This window comes from Mesoplodon mirus, assembly GCF_964341445.2.
Source record: "Mesoplodon mirus genome assembly, chromosome: X".
Lineage (NCBI taxonomy): Eukaryota > Metazoa > Chordata > Mammalia > Artiodactyla > Ziphiidae > Mesoplodon > Mesoplodon mirus.
The window spans coordinates 79629050-79647963 of NC_138981.1; the positions used below are offsets into that span (position 1 = coordinate 79629050).

General features: G+C 36.0%; 1 protein-coding gene across 2 annotated transcripts in view; it reads left to right on the top strand.

Moving 5' to 3' along the window:
- The window catches only part of FAM133A (family with sequence similarity 133 member A), a 53052-nt gene that overhangs the window by 17825 nt on the left and 16313 nt on the right, over positions 1-18914 (top strand). The window contains exons 1-2 of one of the 2 annotated variants that reach the window (XM_082610397.1): positions 2691-2727; positions 5638-5724. The gene's annotated coding sequence lies outside the window, so the exon portion shown is untranslated. Of the gene's footprint in view, positions 1-2690; positions 2728-5637; positions 5725-18914 lie in introns of those variants that run through there. The other variant, XM_082610396.1, reaches the window with a different exon arrangement.

Genomic DNA, 18914 nt, shown 5'->3' on the forward strand with positions numbered 1-18914 from the left:
TTACCATACCTGGACTCCTGTATTCCTTCTTAAACCAAAATATTATTTCTTCATACGTGGGGCAAAGTGATCTTTTAAAAATGAATATAGGATAACGTCACTTCCCTGCTTAAATTTTTCAGTGGTTCCACATTTGATGTACAATATGTTGCCCAGTTAAGTATGTTATTCAAGAGCCATAGCATTCTAACCCCAACCTAGTCCAACTAACCGTCATATCTCACCTAGACTAACATTCCTTCTGTATCCAATCTTATCTCCTATCTCTTTTCCACATAGTGGAGAGAATGATTTTTCTAAAATACAAATATGAGCATGTCTCTATTTCTCCTCTATTCAGAACTTTTCCCATGAGTTGTTGGACAAAGTTCAGAATCTTTAATATTGTCAATAAGGTCCTTCATGATCATGCTCCTGCCCATTTCCTCAGCATTATCCCATGCCACCATCACCATTAATCATTACCCTCCAGTCATATTAGCCTATTGTTTCTTGATGGAGCCAAGCCCATTCCTGTCTCAGTACCTTCATATATGTTTATCCTTCTGCTTTGAATTGGCCCTCATCCTCTTTACCTGGCTCATGACTATTCATCTTTCAGGTCTTATTTTAAATCCCTCTTTCAAAGAGAGGTCTTCCCTGATCCCATTTACTAAGTACTAGCTATGTGCTGTTATCAAACCCTATGCATTTTCTTTATAGCACTATCATCACAGTTTTAATTATATAGTTATTTGTAGGTTATTTATTTAATATAAGTGGTCCTAAAATCTATGAGTTTAGGGACCGTGATTGTATTGTAATGTCACCGGCATTTTCTAGCACAGTGCTGGGCACATAGTAAGCACTCAGTAAATATTGGCTGAATGAGTTAGTGAACATGCCATGGCAACATAAAGGAGAAAGAAATTGTTTCCTGCTAGGAGGATCTGGAAAGTTGGGGATTAAAAGAAAGGTATTTTAGGCAAAGGAAACAACATGTTTGTACAAAGTCAAAGAGTTAGGAAAGATACTGGAGTATTTGAGGAATAGTGATGTATTTTATGTGGCTGAAGCATAGGGATTTCAGTGATACATGGAGGAAGAAGAGAGAATAAGAGGAAGAAAGTTAAGGAGAAATGAGTTTGGAGAAGCTCAAAATCGGGGTCATTCTGCCAAACTAAGGAATTCAACTCTAATTAAATAAGCATTAAGGAGTGGCCAACTTTAAAGAAAGGTGACTAGAGTTAGCAGTGTGGAAGATGGACTGGACACAAAAAAGAGTAAATAATAATATGTATGCAAGTGGGGTATACGTGATGCACAACATTTGCATAGCAATCTGTATTTTTTATAGCACCCTCCTAAGATCTTACCATTGTATGTGTGTGTGTGTGTTGTGTGTGTGTGTGTGTTTGTGTAATGTCACTCAGATATACTTTAATTTCAAAATTTGTCATAGGTCCTCCTTTTATGTCCTCATGATATCTTGATAATTCTTAATACTAACAATTATAAGAATATGAAATTACATCAGCCTGTAACATTTACCTTTATGAAGTATGTTCACATATGTTACCTTATTTGATTTTCACCCAAACCCATAAAATAGACAGAGACAACTTTTCTTATTTTGTCAATGTGAAGACTGGGCTCACAGAGGCTAAAATAATAGCCTAAGGTTTTATAACTAGTATAGCTAAGATGCAGCATTAGAACCCTTTTCTAAATCCAAGGTCCTTCTCAATTTACCACATATCCATGCATTTTAATACTAATTTTACTGTTTTTGCTTTTTATAACTAATGCTTTTGAATAAAAGTTTCATAATGAGCTTCCATAACTTTGAAGTAACAACAAGGTTAGCTTTCCTCAAGTTGCTCTTTTGAAATACTTCCACAATCTATGAGGTCTAAACAAAGACTGAAAAAAGAATTTCCTAGATAAATGAATTATAAATACAGTCTTCATTAAATAATAAATGTTGATTATCAGCTAGTGAAAAACATAATATTTTAGACCTTTTAAAAAATCTTCAGATAAGAATGAGTGCCCACATAGAAGAATTGCATTGGGTTGGCAGGAAAGGAATCATCTAATTTGTTTAGAAGGTTAAGATAAGATCAAAAAAAGCAAAAACAAAACCAGACAAAGTGGAGTAGAGATGTAAAAAGATGGAAATGCCAATATGGCTGAACATCTTTTGGGAAAGATGGTACGGCATGCTTATCATTTATAGTAATTTCATTTGGAATGTCTTTTTTTAAGACTATTTTTTAGAGCAGTTTTAGGTTTACAGCAAAATTGAGAGAAAAGTACAGAGATTTCCCATATACTTTCTTCCCTCCACACATGCATAGCTTCCCCCGTTATCAACATCACTCACCAGAATGGTATTTTTTTAAACCAAAGATGAACCTACACTGACACATCATAATTACCCAAAGTCTACCTTAGGGTTCACTCTTGGTGTTGTATATTCTGTGGGTTTGGATAAATGTATGATGACATGTATACACCATTATAGTATCATACAGAGTATTTTCACTGCCCTAAAAATCCTCTGTGCTCTGCCTATTCACCTCCCTCCCCCACAGCCCCATCCCTGGCAACCACTGATTTTTTTTTATTGTTTCCATAGTTTTGCCTTTTTTCTGTGCAATGGGGTCAAAAACTCAAGGTGAAGTTGAGAAAAATTAAAAGCCATAGAAGATAAGCCACCTGCAAAATTAACCCAAGAGCCTGCTTGTGAGTAGATAATTCAATTTGGAAATACTCAAAGTTTTGCTTGAGCTTCAGGGAGGCATGAATATAATGTGTTCATAAATTGAAAAGGTAAAATCTAATCAGTTAATGGAAGACTGAATTATCAGAAAGTAAATTACTACACTAGGGAAAATCATAGAACTAGCTGTGAGTTTACAGAAATGACTAGGAAAGAGAGTGCCCTGATCAGATTGGAATACTCTAGTCCCCAACCCAATGGTGGAGATTCGTAGGTAGATCAGATTAAATCTTGAGGCAGTAATCATTAAGAATATCCACTGACTCCTTTTTTTAATGATTCCAGGCTCACCATGGTAATTTATGATTATAATTTTGTTTTGTACATGTATTATCTAATAGATTCAGGATATGCTGGTTATCAAACTGAACATTCCTGTGTTTACAATATTTCCAATTATAAACTAATGGATGGGCATCTGACTTATACATTGATATAGTGTGACTTTTGTTAGTGTGAATTAGCCTCCCTCATCCTGGTACTACTGGCACACTGATAGAATAGTATAAAGTCTTACATAGATTGAAGCAAATATTATGTCTATATGGAAAAGCATGTGGGTGACATCATTTATCAATTTACTATCAATTAAAGAACTAGGTGGTGATACAGAATATGCTTATGTTTCCTCTTATTTTTATTGTTCCTCGTTGAAATTTCTTCATGGCAATGGTTTTTGTACTTTCTACCATAATAACCTGAGGAAATTATTAAAATTACAAATTCGGAGTTCTTACTCCCAGAGACTATGATAATACTTGGTCTGGGATGAAGCATAGGGCTCTGCATTTTTTTAAAAAAAAGACCTATATGATTCTGAGCTTGTGCTTTAGTGGACTATACCTTGAATAGCACTGTTCTACAGAATTTTTTTCTATATTTAAATAAGCCTGTGGTTCTTAAAGCGATTGTTCACTGCTGGGCAAAATTTCACAGATTTCTGTTAGATTTCTGTTAACCGGGTAAACCAGTGACATCTGAAACCAGTTTCAGACCTCTGATTGGTCAGAACTGTGTATGCAAATCACAGTGAACGTAGTGGGAGTGGACGACAGCTTTGTAAGGATAACCAACTTGGGGCAGGGCCAAGGAAAGACCAAATGGCTGCCATCTTCACTGTGCTATGTGCTCCAAGGTGAAGAATAGAAAATAAAATCCTCTGAGGTCTTCCCTGTTCAGCAGCAGAAGCAAATAGGTAAGTGGTAATGCCGAGGTGTAGCCTAGGTGATATTACCCCCTCCAAAATCTTATCGTCTCCACATAGCTGCCCCAAATGAAACAATCTAAGTAAAAGCAATGTGCTTCCTATGGAAGTGCAACTTTTGAGTCCCTAACTTTCTCTAAGAACCAGATTGCTGTCCCTAAATACCTCTTACATAGAAATTTTCCAGCTTACTCTGGAAATCAGGAACTATTTAACTGAAGATATGCAGTTGGAAGAGGATTCAGGAGATGGGGTGAGGGGAAAGTAAGAGCAGGAAATCGGTTCATAGAGAGTGGTATAGGCTAGGGTGACAAACAGGAAGTGGCAGAATTAGAGTTTGAATCCATCAGACTCCAAAGTCTATAAACTTCTTTATTAGATTTTTCTAACATTAGTGTGCATAAGAATCACCTGAAGGCCGTGGTAAAAATGTAAGTTCATGACCCCAGAAGTTATGATTTAGTAGGTCTTATATGGAGTCCAGAAATCTATATTTTTATCAAGTATCCGAGATAGCTCTGATGCAGATGGTCAGTGGACATACGTCAAGAAACATTTTCTCAGAGGAGTAGTTGTCAAACCATTTGGTTTAAGGATTCCTTTACACTATTAGAAATTACTGAAGACCCCAAGGAGGTTTGTTTATGTGGTCAAGAATATCTGATATATAATAGTTATTTATATTTATGGTATTAAAAACTAAAACTGAGAAATTTTAAAAATATTATTAATCCATTTTAAAATACCAATAATAAGACCATTAAATTTTAACTAGATAACATTTTGTGAAAAGTAATTATATTTTCAAAATTAAAAGTATTTAATGAACATACATGTATTAGTTTACATTTTTAAATCTCTTTAATGCTGACTTAATTATTCTCATATCTGTTTCTACAATTTGTTTTGATATGATGTTTGGTTGAAGTATATGAAAAAAAAATAGGCCTCACACAAATAACATAGTTGGAAAAAAGAGAAGCCTGCAGACAACTTGAAAGGTTGTTGGAGACTCCCGTGGGTCCTGGGACCACACTTTGAGTTAGTGTCTTAGAGTAATATCTATTATTGCTCTCAGAAAGGGTTATGTTGGTCAGTCTGTGTTGGTCATCAAAGCTTAGGGACACCAAAAAAAGTAGAAAATTAATTTTTTAATTAGACTGTTTTGGGTTGTTAAATTATTTCATAAAATTTACCCCAATATTGCTCTTTTATTAACTTACTTTGTAAATTTCAAAGCACTATAGAAATATAAAATAGGAGTCCAGGTGTTGGGGAAAAATTTTGTTTAAAGAAATTGGGTTTCAGAACAAAGATTCATTTGAGGGTAGAGGATTGTCAATTGGCAATGAGGAAGGAATACATTAGGTGACCAATTATAGGCAGGAAAAGGAAAAGTATAAAAGCAGGGAATAATCTGTAGTTACTTATAGTAGATATTTACAGTTGAATAAATAACTGGAATGGTGAGAAAGTGCTAATCATAACCTTTTAAGGAGGGTTATTACTTTGCCTGAATAAAAGAACCTTTTCTTCTGGTCAGCATACCTCTTCAAATTTGGTTAGATTTTCTTTTGTACTTAAGTTTTAGTTCTATAACCTAAAACATACTGCAAACTTATGCAAGGACTTTAACAAATATTATCTCATTTCTTATCTTTGGTCAAAGTGGAAGAACCTGGAAAGCAGATTGGAAAGAAGCAGCTGGAAAAGTGGGAGGAAAACTGAATGTTTGTAATCTTGGAAGCCATTTGAGGTAAGTGTTTCCAGGAGGAGAGAGTGAGTGATCCAGTCTGTCAATTGATGCTGATTGATGAAGTTAAGATAAAAATGAGAATTCATCATTAGACTTAGTGGCATGGAGGTAATTAATGACCTGGACAACAAAAGTTCTGATGGAGTGGTTGAGGTGAAAGTCCCATGGGTGTGGGTTCAAGAGAGAATGGGAAGAGAAGTGTTGAAAACTGTATACAGTAAGTCCCCTACATATGAAACTTCAAGTTTCAAACTTTCAAAGATGTGGAAATGCGTTCACATGTACAATCACATAAGTTCACGTGTCTGGCGTACAATTGTCACATGCGTGCACCCTCTCCAAATGGTTGTGCTTTTGTGTACTTTACTGTATAATACTGCATAGAGTACAGTAGTACAGTATTTTTATTTCAAGCCACTATACATTTCAAGGTACTTTACTATAAGATTAAAAATGTTTTCTTTATTTTTTGTGTTTGTTTTTTATGTACTATTTATGTAAAAAGTATTATAAGCCTATTACAGTATGGTACTATATAGCCGATTGTGTTAGTTGGGTACCTAGGACTGACTTTGTTGGACTTACGAATGCGCTTTCAGAATGGAACTCGTTCGTAGGTAAGGGACTTACTGTAAACAGCTCTTTCCAGGAGTTGTAATAAAAAAGAACAACAGAGAAATGGAGCAGTAGATAAAAGGGGAAATAGGGTTAAGACAGGTGGTTTTTATGGGTTCAAATGAAACAGTAGCAGGTTTCTATGCTAATGTTTTTTTTAAGAGCTTCAGTAGTGAACACAATACACATAGATCTTTTCCTTATAGAACCCATAATCTAGTGAGCAGAAATGGTATTAAACAAATGATTACACAAATAATTAGATAATATTCATTGTAATGAATATTAAAAGAAAAAGCGCAAAGTTCTATAAGAGCATAATTGTCAGACTGAAGTTTTTCAAGGACATCAGAAAAGACTTCGCTAAATAAATGTTATTCAAGTTGCACTTAGGGAGGGAGAATAGTACTTGCAGGGGCCCTGGGTAGAGTGAATATGGCACATCAGAGATACTGAAAGAAGGCCATTGAGTTTGAAGCACAGAGAGGGAGGAGGATGAGTGGGGCAGAAGATAAGGTTGAGGAAATAAGCAGTGACCAGGATTATTTAGGTTGGAGTCCATAGACTCATTTAGGATCTTTGGTTTTTATGCCAAGAGTATAGGGATCCTTGACTTTATGTGTTGGCCACAACAAAAGTAAACCAGCCAAAATTGAAATGTAAAAGGTGGAACAGATAGGAAATGGAATGGAAAGGTGAGTTGCATGAACATTGTTTATACTGTTACAGACAGGACATTAGGCCAAGTCTATTTGTGATTTCATAATCAGTTATTTTCCAATGCAGTCAATTTACTCAGCCTTCAGCAATTGAGAGATTTCTGTCTAACTGATCAAATCATACAGTAAGCAGGTCCAACTTGTTTGTTAAGATGGCCAAAAACAACAGATCATTATCATTCCTTACCTCATATCTTCCAATGGCTCTCTCTTTTTCTCTCAAAAATTAATGTATGGGCTTCCCTGGTGGCACAGTGGTTGAGAGTCCGCCTGCCGATGCAGGGGACACGGGTTCGTGCCCTGGTCCAGGAAGATCCCACATGCCATGGAGCGGCTAGGCCCGTGAGCCATGGCCGCTGAGCCTGCGCGTCCGGAGCCTGTGCTCCGCAACAGGAGAGGCCACAACAGTGAGAGGCCCACGTACTGCCAAAAAAAACCCCCCAAAAACAAAAATTAATGTATTTTCCAACTTTTTATTATGAAATTTTCAGGCACATAGAAAACTTAAAAGACTTTTGCAGTGAACACCTATACACTCATAACCTAGAGCCAAAAACCTTTATCATTTTGCTGTATTTGCTTCCTTTGTTTTGCTGTACAATTTGAAAGTAAGTTACAGAACTCATGATACTTCATATGCAATTTCTTCAGCTTGCATCTCCTAAAAATAAGGGAATTATCTTCCATACTCTTAACATTATAATATTTAAGGTAATTAAAAATAATTCCCTGATGTCATCTAATACTTATCAATATTAGATATCTCTAGGTGTCCCTTCAAAATCATTTTTAACAGCTTTATTTAGGTATAGTTTTCACACCATGAAAATTATTCATCTTAAATGTAATAGTCAATGACACTGCAAATTTACAAAAGTTGTGCAGCCATCACCACAATGTAATTTTGGAACATTTCCATCACTCTAAAAAGAAACCTCATATACCTGTTTTTTACTGAACTGGGATAAAATCAAGGTTCATGCATGGCATTTAATTATGTCTCTTTAAATCTTCTTTTTTTTCTAGAGCAGTCTTCATTTTTTCTCATGTAATTTTTGGAAAAGACCAGATGTTTGTTTTATAGAATGTCCCATATTCTGGATTTATCTTTGTTTACTTATTACATCATTTAACTTGTTCCTCTGTTTCCCCCATCCCCCAACCACCACCCAGTATTTTCTGTTAAAGTCTTGATTAGTTTCATTCTGACATATTTGGAATAAAGCCCAAATTTGTTAATTATCTCTCTCCTCTAACATGCAAATCCCATGAAGTCATGGACTTTATCTGTCTTGTTTAACACTAGTGCCTGGCTCATAGTAGGTTCTCAGTAAACATATTTTGAGTGAATAAGTGGAACACCTACATTCAGATTTTATGTTTTCATCATACAGATTCAATCTTATTTTAAGATATTTTTCCATTTTAAATTGTATTATGGTCAAAATTAAGTTATGATTTATTTTCTAAACCAGTAGTAATTCAGGCTGATGAAAAGCAAGTTTTCTTCCATTTCAGCATGCCATAAACATTTTAGGTGTTTCTCTAATTTTTAGGATATCAAATTTATTTTAAAGATGAGGAATTTCATGCACAAACATTTTGGAATAGATAAACCAAATAGATTATAAAGTTTTGATATGGTTGCATATCAGAAGATTTAAGGGATTGTATAAGTAATCTGTCCGCTCACATTCAGGGCTGTTGGGGGATTTGGGGTTAGAATTGACTTCTTCCATAGAGAAAAACAGTTATCTAGAGTTATACTGAGTTGGGAGTAAATCAAGAAAATGTACTGGGGTCTTCAGGTTCCTTATTCAGGCAATAATATAGGCAGATTATTTCAGTGTCATTCAAAGGGTGAAAAAGATTCAGGGGAATCTGGGTAAAAATAGCTGACTTCCTAGTGTGGAACTTTCCTGTATTCCTGACTACTGCATGACAACTGCTTCTGGCAATGATATAACAAATAGGTAAAAATAACTGCTGTGACATGTTAAGTGTCAGGTTAGCAAATTCTGTGACTCGGAATATCTGCCAAAGCAGTGGATAGAGAGCATGGTAGTCTGGGCAATGTTATAGTCTTTACCCTTTAGGGATTTGCAATCCAGTGAGGGAAAAGGAAATTACAAGTGATACTCTACATATATAAATGGCAGGAACATATACAGCCATGTGAAGGAATAGAGGTAGGTAGTAAGTAATCTGGAATATAAAGGGAATAAACTCTTAGTAGTTTATAGATTATCCAGATGATTTGAATGGTTTCCATTTGCTTTTTGCTGATTCTAGTTAATACTGTTCCTTAAGCTTCCCCATATTTGCAGATGTTAAGAGAGAAGGGAAAACTTGAATCAGTCCATTTTATCAGCTCTGGTAATCAGGTTGGGTAAGGAAAGAAACTGAAAATAATAAGTTACATGGTGTTTTTGAGTTTTCTGTACATTTCCATTTTCCCAAGGTATCTTCATTATCATAAAAGTTAGTTGTATCCAGCCACATGGTTATGCAGAAAAACGCATTAACTAGTCTAAGCTAGACTCCCATCTCCACTCCCACACCCGAGAAAGATTTATGCTTCATGTGTCTGAAAATTCTAGATTGAAGTGATAAATTAATAGAACACCTGCTTCAGGTTGTCCCAATTTGTAGAAACTGATATTATCAACCAATTTAAATTTTGTTAACATTAGACACTTTTCTGCCCTTTCAGGGGAGCATTTGTCCTGTGACCTTCTGAACTTAAGGGATAGATGTAGAGCTACAAATAACCATCATATCTTCATTAGAATCTTCTGCTAGAATTTGCAGCCACTTTTCATGCTATAACGTTCTTTAATAATGCAGGCTTTAAATCAGGCTGCTAGGGGTCCAATCTTGGCTCTACTACTATGAGGCCTCGGAAAAATTACTTAAACATCCTGAGACTGTTTGCTCATCTGTCAAATGGGGAAAATAATAATACCTACTTCATGAAGTAGTGAGAATTAAATGAGATACTCCATGTAAACAATTTGGAACAGTACCTATTCATGGTGAATACTGAATAATTGTAATCATTATTACATGATTGATGAAAATAATCATAGGAATATCAAGTCTTTACATTTATATAGACTTAAACAGTTTTCAAACTATGGCCAAAGAATATTTCATTTGAACCTGAGGGCAGGGGATGGGATTGAAAACTGAGACAAAGAGAGGTTATATGATTTGTCTGAGAGCACTCAGCAAGTAAAAAGGGGAGCTGGTCCTTCACGTCTATAATGATAATGAATTATAATGATGATTGCTGCATCGGTGGGTGAAGTTAAACAGCCTGCCTAGTGAATTTACCTAAGATACTTTATCTGCCTTCATCAAGCCAACTCTTCCTCAGTGCCCTTCCTGGAATTTAAAACTAATTTTTCTCCCCCTGAGGATGAATACTGAGTTATATCTTCCATATGATTTTTCAAAACAGGCAAGTCATAGAAAGGTAGTGCCCTTTGATTCCAGCATACTAAAGTAATATCAATACAAATTTTCACACTTTCTGATGCTTCTCAGTGTACCTTATTACTGTTTCCAATAAGCATCTATATGTTAGTTATTATAACAAATAAGTCTATATTATCTGGCCTTTGAATTTTTAGGAAATTTTCATATGTAGTCATTTGTGAGAAGAGAGGTGACTCGTGTAAGTGTACCTAGCTTCAATAAATAGCTGTGATGCTTTCAGTTATTTCATAGCCAGTATATTCGTATATACACATTACATCAAATTCTCTGTTCTGTTTTTAGAAATACACTTTAAAAAATTCACGTCAGGGTGGCAGAGTACAGAAGGTAGTCATTGAAGTGTTGATATATGAGAAACCAAGTAAGGCTGTTTAAAGCCATGCATAAATAGATGTGCTTTGAACTGTGTTCCCTGGCAAAATAATAAAGATTTCCCCTTGTTTGCTTTCATGCTTAAGGCCTTATCTTTTATAAGTTGCTGGAAAAGGTGACAAGTATATCCTGGCACAACTAGATCCAGGGAAAAGTTGACAGATTTTAGTCTACAAAGCAGTTGGGATTCACAGTGCATTGCCTCAAGAAGTATCTCGTTATTCTCTTATATAAAATATATCACTTTTTAACACAAAATGTAGAGAAAATTATAAAGAATAAATCGAAGGTACAGTTTTGTCTCACTTTGAAAGTCTAATGTATGCATGATATTACATTTGCACCCTGATCAAATGTGAATGAAATTGATTTTAGATGTTCAGTGCTAAAAAACACAAACGAGCTTTGTGACGAGGGATCTTGTCAGGGATTTATACAAAATTCATTTGTAAAATAGAAGTTGGGACAATGGGGAGAAGAAATGTGGCAAACCTTATTTGGGGGGCTGTATTTTCATAGAAGTCATATCACACAGATGGAAAGAAACTATTATTCAGTTAGCACCGGTTCATGTAAGGTGACCCCTTGGATAGAGGAACTGGAATTTTCAGTGCTCCTAGAACATTTTAATTACATCCTATATAGCCATGACTTACCACATCTAAACATGCATAATAGGGCAAAATCTGTTGTCAAGGAAGACTCAGGAAAGTTGCTAGTGAGTATCTAAAACTTATCAAATGCACTGACAAAATAAATACCTGCTTGGCAACTGCTTAGTTGAATTTGGTACTCATGTATATAATGGTTTTCTACAGAGCGTTTCTTAAAACATTGATTCTGACACTATAAACAACACTTTTTTTTTCATGGCTTCTTGACTAGGGCAAAGTGCTAAAGGGGAAAAGCCAGTTCTTCTGAGGGCCTTTGCTCTTTTCTGTAGACTATACTCTTAGACTTTTCAAACAGTTTCAGAAATGTATGCAGGAGAGGAGATTGGCTCAAGATGGTGGAGCAGAAGGACATGATCTCACTCCCTCTCTCAAGAACACCAGAATCACAACTAACTGCTGAACAATTACTGAGAAGAAGACACTAGAACTCACCAAAAAAGATACCCCACATGCAAAGACAAAGGAGAAGCGACAATGAGATGGTAGGAGGGGCGCTATCACAATAAAATCAAATCCCATAACTGCGGGGTGGGTGACCCACAAACTGGAAAACACTTATACCACAGAAGTCCACCCACTGGAGTGAAGGTTCTGAGCCACACGTCAGGATTCCCAACCTGGGGGTCTGGTAACAGGAGGAGGAATTTCTAGAAAATCAGACTTTGAAGGCTAGCGGGATTTGATTGCAGGACTTTGGCAGGACTGGAGGAAACAGAGTCTCCACTCTTGGAGGGCACACACAAAGTAGTGTGCACATCAGGATCCAGGGGAAGGAGCAGTGACCCCATAGGAGACTGAACCAGACCTACCTGCTAGTGTTGGAGGGTCTCCTGCAGAGGCAGGGGGCAGCTGTGGATCACCAAGGGACAAAGACACTGGAAGCAGAAGTTCTGGGAAGTACTCCTTGGCATGAGCCCTCCCAGAGTCTGCCATTAGCTCCACCAAAGAGCCCGAGTAGGCTCCAGTGTTGGGTTGCCTCAAGCCAAACAACCAACAGGGAGGGAACCCAGCCCCACCCATCAGCAGACAAGCAGATTAAAGTTTTACTGAGCTCTACCCACCAGAGAAACAGTCAGCTCTACCCACAACCAGTCCCTCCCATCAGGAAACTTCCACAAGCCTCTTAGATAGACTCATCCACAAGAGGGAAGACAGCAGAAGCAAGAAGAACCACAATCCTGCAGCCTATGGAACAAAACCCCCATTCACAGAAAGACAGACAAGATGAAAAGGCAGAGGGCTATGTACCAGATGAAGGAACAAGATAAAACCCCAGAAAAACAACTAAATGAAATGGAGATAAGCAATCTTCCAGAAAAAGAATTCAGAATAATGATAGTGAAGATGATCCAGGACCTCGGAAAAAGAATGGAGGCAAAGATCGAGAAGATGCAATAAATGTCTAACAAAGACCTAGAAGAATTAAAGAACAAACAAACAGAGATGTACAATGCAATAACTGAAGTGAAAACTACACTAGAAGGAATCAACAGCAGAATAACTGAGGCAGAAGAACAGATAAGTGACCTGGAAGACAAAATGGTGGAATTCACTGCTGCAGAACAGAATAAAGAAAAAAGAATGTAAAGAAATGAAGACAGCCTAAGAGACCTCTGGGACAACATTAAATGCAACAACATTCACATTATAGGGGTCCCAGAAGGGGAAGAGAGAGAGAAAGGACCCAAGAAAATATTTGAAGAGATTATAGTCGAAAATTTCCTTAACATGGGAAACAGAATAGCAACCCAAGTCCAGGAAGCACAGAGAGTCCCATACAGGATAAACCCAAGGAAGAACATGCTGAGACACATAGTAATCAAACTGGTAAAAATTAAAGATGAAGAAAAATTATTGAAAGCTGCAAGGGAAAAATGACAAATAACATACAAGGGAACTCCCATAAGGTTAACAGCTGATTTCTCAGCAGAAACTCTACAAGCCAGAAGGAAGTGGCATGATATACTTAAAATGATGAAAGGGAAGAACCTACAACCAAGACTACTCTACCCAGCAAGGATCTCATTCAGATTTCATGGAGAAATCAAAAGCTTTACAGACAAGCAAAAGCTAAGAGAATTCAGCACCAACAAAGCAGTTCTACAACAAATGCTAAAGGAAACACAAGAGAAGAAAAAGACCTACAAAAACAAACTCAAAACAATTAAGAAAATGGTCATAGGAACATACGTATCGATAATGACCTTAACGTGAATGGATTAAATACTCCAACCAAAAGACACAGACTTGCTGAATGGATACAAAAACAAGACCCATATATATGCTGTGTACAAGAGACCCACTTCAGACCTAGGGACACATACAGACTGAAAGTGAGGGGATGGAAAAAGATATGCCATGCAAATGGAAATCAAAAGAAAGCTGGAGTAGCAATAATCATATCAGATAAAATAGACTTTAAAATAAAGAATGTTACAAGAGACAAGAAAGGACACTACATAATGATAAAGGGATCAATCAAAGAAGATGATATAACAATTGTAAATATATATGCACCCAACATAGGAGCATCTCAAAACATAAGGCAACTGCTAACAGCTCTAAAAGAGGAAATTGACAGTAACACAGTAATACTTGGGGACTTTAACACCTCACTTACACCAATGGACAAATCATCCAAATAGAAAATTAATAAGGAAACACAAGCTTTAAATGACACAATAGACCACATAGATTTAATTGATATTTATAGGACATTCCATCCCAAAACAGAAGATTACAATTTCTTTTCAAGTGCACATGGAACATTCTCTAGGATGGATCACATTTTGGATCACAAATCATGCCTCAGTAAATTTAAGAAACTTGAAATCATATCAACCGTCTTTTCTGACAACAATGCTATGAGATTAGAAATCAGTTACATGGAAAAAAACTGAAAAAACACAAACACATGAATGCTAAGCAATACATTACTAAATAACCAAGAGATCACTGAAGAAATCAAAGAGGAAATCAAAAAAATACTTAGAGACAAATGACAATGAAAATAAAATGATCTAAAACCTATGGGATGCAGCAAAAGCAGTTCTAAGAGGGAAGTTTATAGCTATACAAGCCTACCTCAAGAAACAAGAAAAATCTCAAATAAACAATCTGACGTTACACCTAAAGGAACTAGAGAAAGCAGAACAAAAAACCCAAAGTTAGCAGAAGGAAAGAAATCATAAAGATCAGAGCAGAAATAAATGAAATAGAAACAAAGAAAACAATTGGAAAGATCAATAAAACTAAAAGCTGGTTCTTTGAGAAGTTAAACAAAATTGATAAACCATTAGACAGACTCATCAAGAAAAAGAGGGAGAGGACTCAAATCAATAAACTTAGAAATGAAAAAGGAAAAGTTAAAACAGACACCACAGAAATACAAAGCATCCTAAGAGACTACTACAAGCAACTCTCTGTCAATAAATTGGACAACTTAGAAGAAATGGACAAATTCTTAGAAAGGTATAACCTTCCAAGACTAAACCAGGAAGAAATAGAAAATATGAACAGAACAATCACAAGTAACTAAATTGAAACTGTGATTAGAAATCTTCCAACAAACAAAAGTCCAGGACCAGATGGCTTCACAGGTGAATTCTATCAAACATTTAGACAAGAGCTAACACCCATCCTTCTCAAACTCTTCCCAAAAATTGCAGAGGAAGGAACACTCCCAAACTCAATCTATGAGGCCACCATCACCTTGATACCAAAACCAGACAAAGATGCTACAAAAAAAAAGAAAATTACAGACCAACATCTCTGATGAATTTAGATGCAAAAATCCTCAACAAAATACTAGCAAACAGAATCCAACAACACAGTAAAAGGATCATACACCATGAACGAGTGGAATTTATCTGAGTGATACAAGGATTCTTAAATATATGCAAATCAATCAATATGATACACCATATTAACAAATTGAAGAATAAAAACCATATGATCATCTCAATAGATGCAGAAAAAGCTTTTGACAAAATTAAACACCCATTTATGATAAAAACTCTCTAGAAAGTGGGCATAGAGGGAACCTACTTCTACTTTAACATAATAAAGGCCATATACAACAAACCCACAGCAAACATCATTCCCAATGGTGAAAAACTGAAATTGTTTCCTCTGAGATCAGAAACAAGACAAGGATATCCACTCTCACAACTGTAATTCAACATAATTTTAGAAGTCCTAGCCAAGGCAATCAGAGAAGAAAAGAAATAAAGGAATATAAATTGGAAAAGAAGAAGGAAAATTGTCACTGTTTGAAGATGACATGATACTATACATAGAGAATCCTACTGATGCCACCAGAAAACTACTAGAGCTAATCAATGAATTTGGTCAAGTTGCTGGATACAAAATTAATGCACAGAAATCTCTTGCATTCCTATACACTAATGATGAAAAATCTGAAAGAGAAATTAAGGAAACACTCCCATTTACCATTACAACAAAAAGAATAAAATACCTAAGAATAAACCTACCTAGGGAGAGAAAAGACCTGTATGCGGAAAACTATAAGACACTGATGAAAGAAATTAAAGATGATATCAACAGATGGAGAGATATACCATGTTCTTGGATTGGAAGAATCAATATCATGAAAACGACTATACTACCCAAAGCAATCTACAGATTCAATGTAATCTCTATCAAATTACCAATGGCATTTTTTATGGAACTAAAACAAAGAATCTTAAAATTTGTATGAGACACAAAAGATCCTAAATAGCCAAAGCAGTCTTGAGGGAAAAAAAATAACAGAGCTGGAGGAATCAGACTACCTGACTTCAGACTATACTACAAAGCTACAGCACACAACACAGTATGGTACTGGCACAAAAACAGAAATATAGATCAGTGGAACAGGATAGAAAGCCCAGAGGTAAACCCATGCCCCTATGGTCAACTAATCTATGACAATGGAGGCAAGGATATTCAGTGGAGAAAAGACAGTCTCTTCAATAAGTGGTGCTGGGAAAACTGGACAGCTACATGTAAAAAAATGAAATTAGAACACTCCGTAACACCATACACCAAAATAAACTCAAAATGGATTAGAGACCTAAATGTGAGACCAGACACTTTAAAACTCTTAGAGGAGAACATAGGAAGAACACTCTTTGACATAAATCACAGCAAGATAGTTTTTTGACCCACCTCCTAGAGAAATGGAAATAAAAACAAAAATAAACAAATGGGACCTAATGAAACTTAAAAGCTTTTGCACAACAAAGGAAACCATAAAAAAGACTAAAATACAACCCACAGAATGGGATAAAATATTTGCAAATGAATCATCAGACAAAGCACTAATCTCCAAAATATATAAACAGCTCATGCAGATCAATATTAAAAAAACAAACAACCCAATACAAAAAAGGGCAGAAGACCTAAATAGACATTTCTCCAAAGAAGACATACAGATGACCAAGAAGCACATGCAAAGCTGCTCAACATCACTAGTTATTAGAGAAATGCAAATCAAAACTACAATGAGGTATCACCTCACACCAGTTAGAATGGGCATCATCAGAAAATATACAAACAACACATGCTGGAGAGGATGTAGAGGAAAGAGAACCCTCTTGCACTTTTGGTGGGAATGTAAATTGATACAGCCACTGTGGAGAGCAGTATGGAGGTTCCTTAAAGATCTAAAAATAGAATTACCATATGACCCATCAATCCCACTACTGGGCATATACCCAGAAAAAAAACATAATTCAAAAAGGCACATGTGCCCCAATGTTCATTGCAGCACTATTTATAATTGCCAGGTCATGGAAGCAACCTAAATGTCCATCGACAAACGAATGGATAAAGAAGAGTGGTACATATATACAATGGAATATTACTCAGCCATAAAAAGGAATGAAATTGGGTCATTTGTTGAGATGTGGATGGATCCAGAGACTGTCATACAGAGTGAAGTATGTCAGAAAGAGAAAAAAAAATATTGTATATTAACGCATATATGTGGAACCTAGAAAATGTTACAGATGAACCGGTTTGCAGAGCAGAAATTGAGACACAGAAGTGGAGAAAAAACGTATGTACACCTGGGGAGGAAGCGGCGGGGGTGGGGGTGGGGGTGTGATGAATTGGGAGATTGTGATTGACATGTATACACTGACGTGTATAAAATGGATGACTAATAAGAAAATAAATAAATAAATAAACATTTTTTTTTAAAAAAAGAAATGTATGCAGGAGAGATCCATTCCTACTAATTGAGAAATAACCATAACATGGACTCTATAGATGATAAGTCAGTCATGTCACCTAAATGCCACATTATAGTCAACACAGTGTTCTGTATTCCATATCTAAATAATTTATATTTGTCATCCAAGTGCCAGGTACTTAGTTCAAAATTAATATGTGGTTGAATGAGTTAAAATCGTTTCATATACAGTAAGTCTCCTACATTCGAACGAGTTCTGTTCTGAGAGCATGTTCATTAAGTCCAGTGTGTTCATACGTCCGACAAAGTTAGCCTAGGTACCCAACTAACACAATCGGCTCTATAGTACTGTACTGTAATAAGTTTATAATACTTTTCACACAAATAATACATAAAAAAGCAAACAAAAAAAAAAAACAAAACATTTTTAATCTTACAGTGCAGTACCTTGAAAAGTATAGTAGTACCAGCTACATCACTGCTGCTTTTACACTTGCTTCCAGACATCCTGGGCTTGAAATTAAGAACCAGTACTACTGTACTCTCTACAGTAATGCAAAGTAAAGAATGCAAAAGCACAACCACTTGGAGAGGGTGCACACATGTGGCAATGTATGCCAGACACGTGAACTAACTTACATGATTGGACATGCGAACACATATTCACATCTTTGAAAGTTCACAACTTGAAGGTTCGTATGTAGGGGACTTACTGTATCTTCTAGCTGTCTGATGAGAGGTTCTAGAAGCAGCAATACCCCAATATGATTCTAGGGCTAATGCAGAGGATACACAAGATGATGCTAGAGTGTCTTATTGAACCACAAAGTAAGGAAGTACTTAAGAAACAAAATCATAAGGATATGTCAAAGAGTTACAGGAGCCAGCTAAAAGAGCTCCTGAAGGCCAACTCTGGAACAATTTCAACAACAAAATAAGTAATAGTGAAATATTGCCCAAAGTATAAAGTTAATACTCATGATCCATACTGATGCAAAGGACAAACCTCCCATACACAGGAATTTCAAATATTTTATGTAGATATTCCACCATCAAGAAGATAGCACATAAATCTACAAGTGTGGATTGCACATAGTGACATCCTTCCAAAGA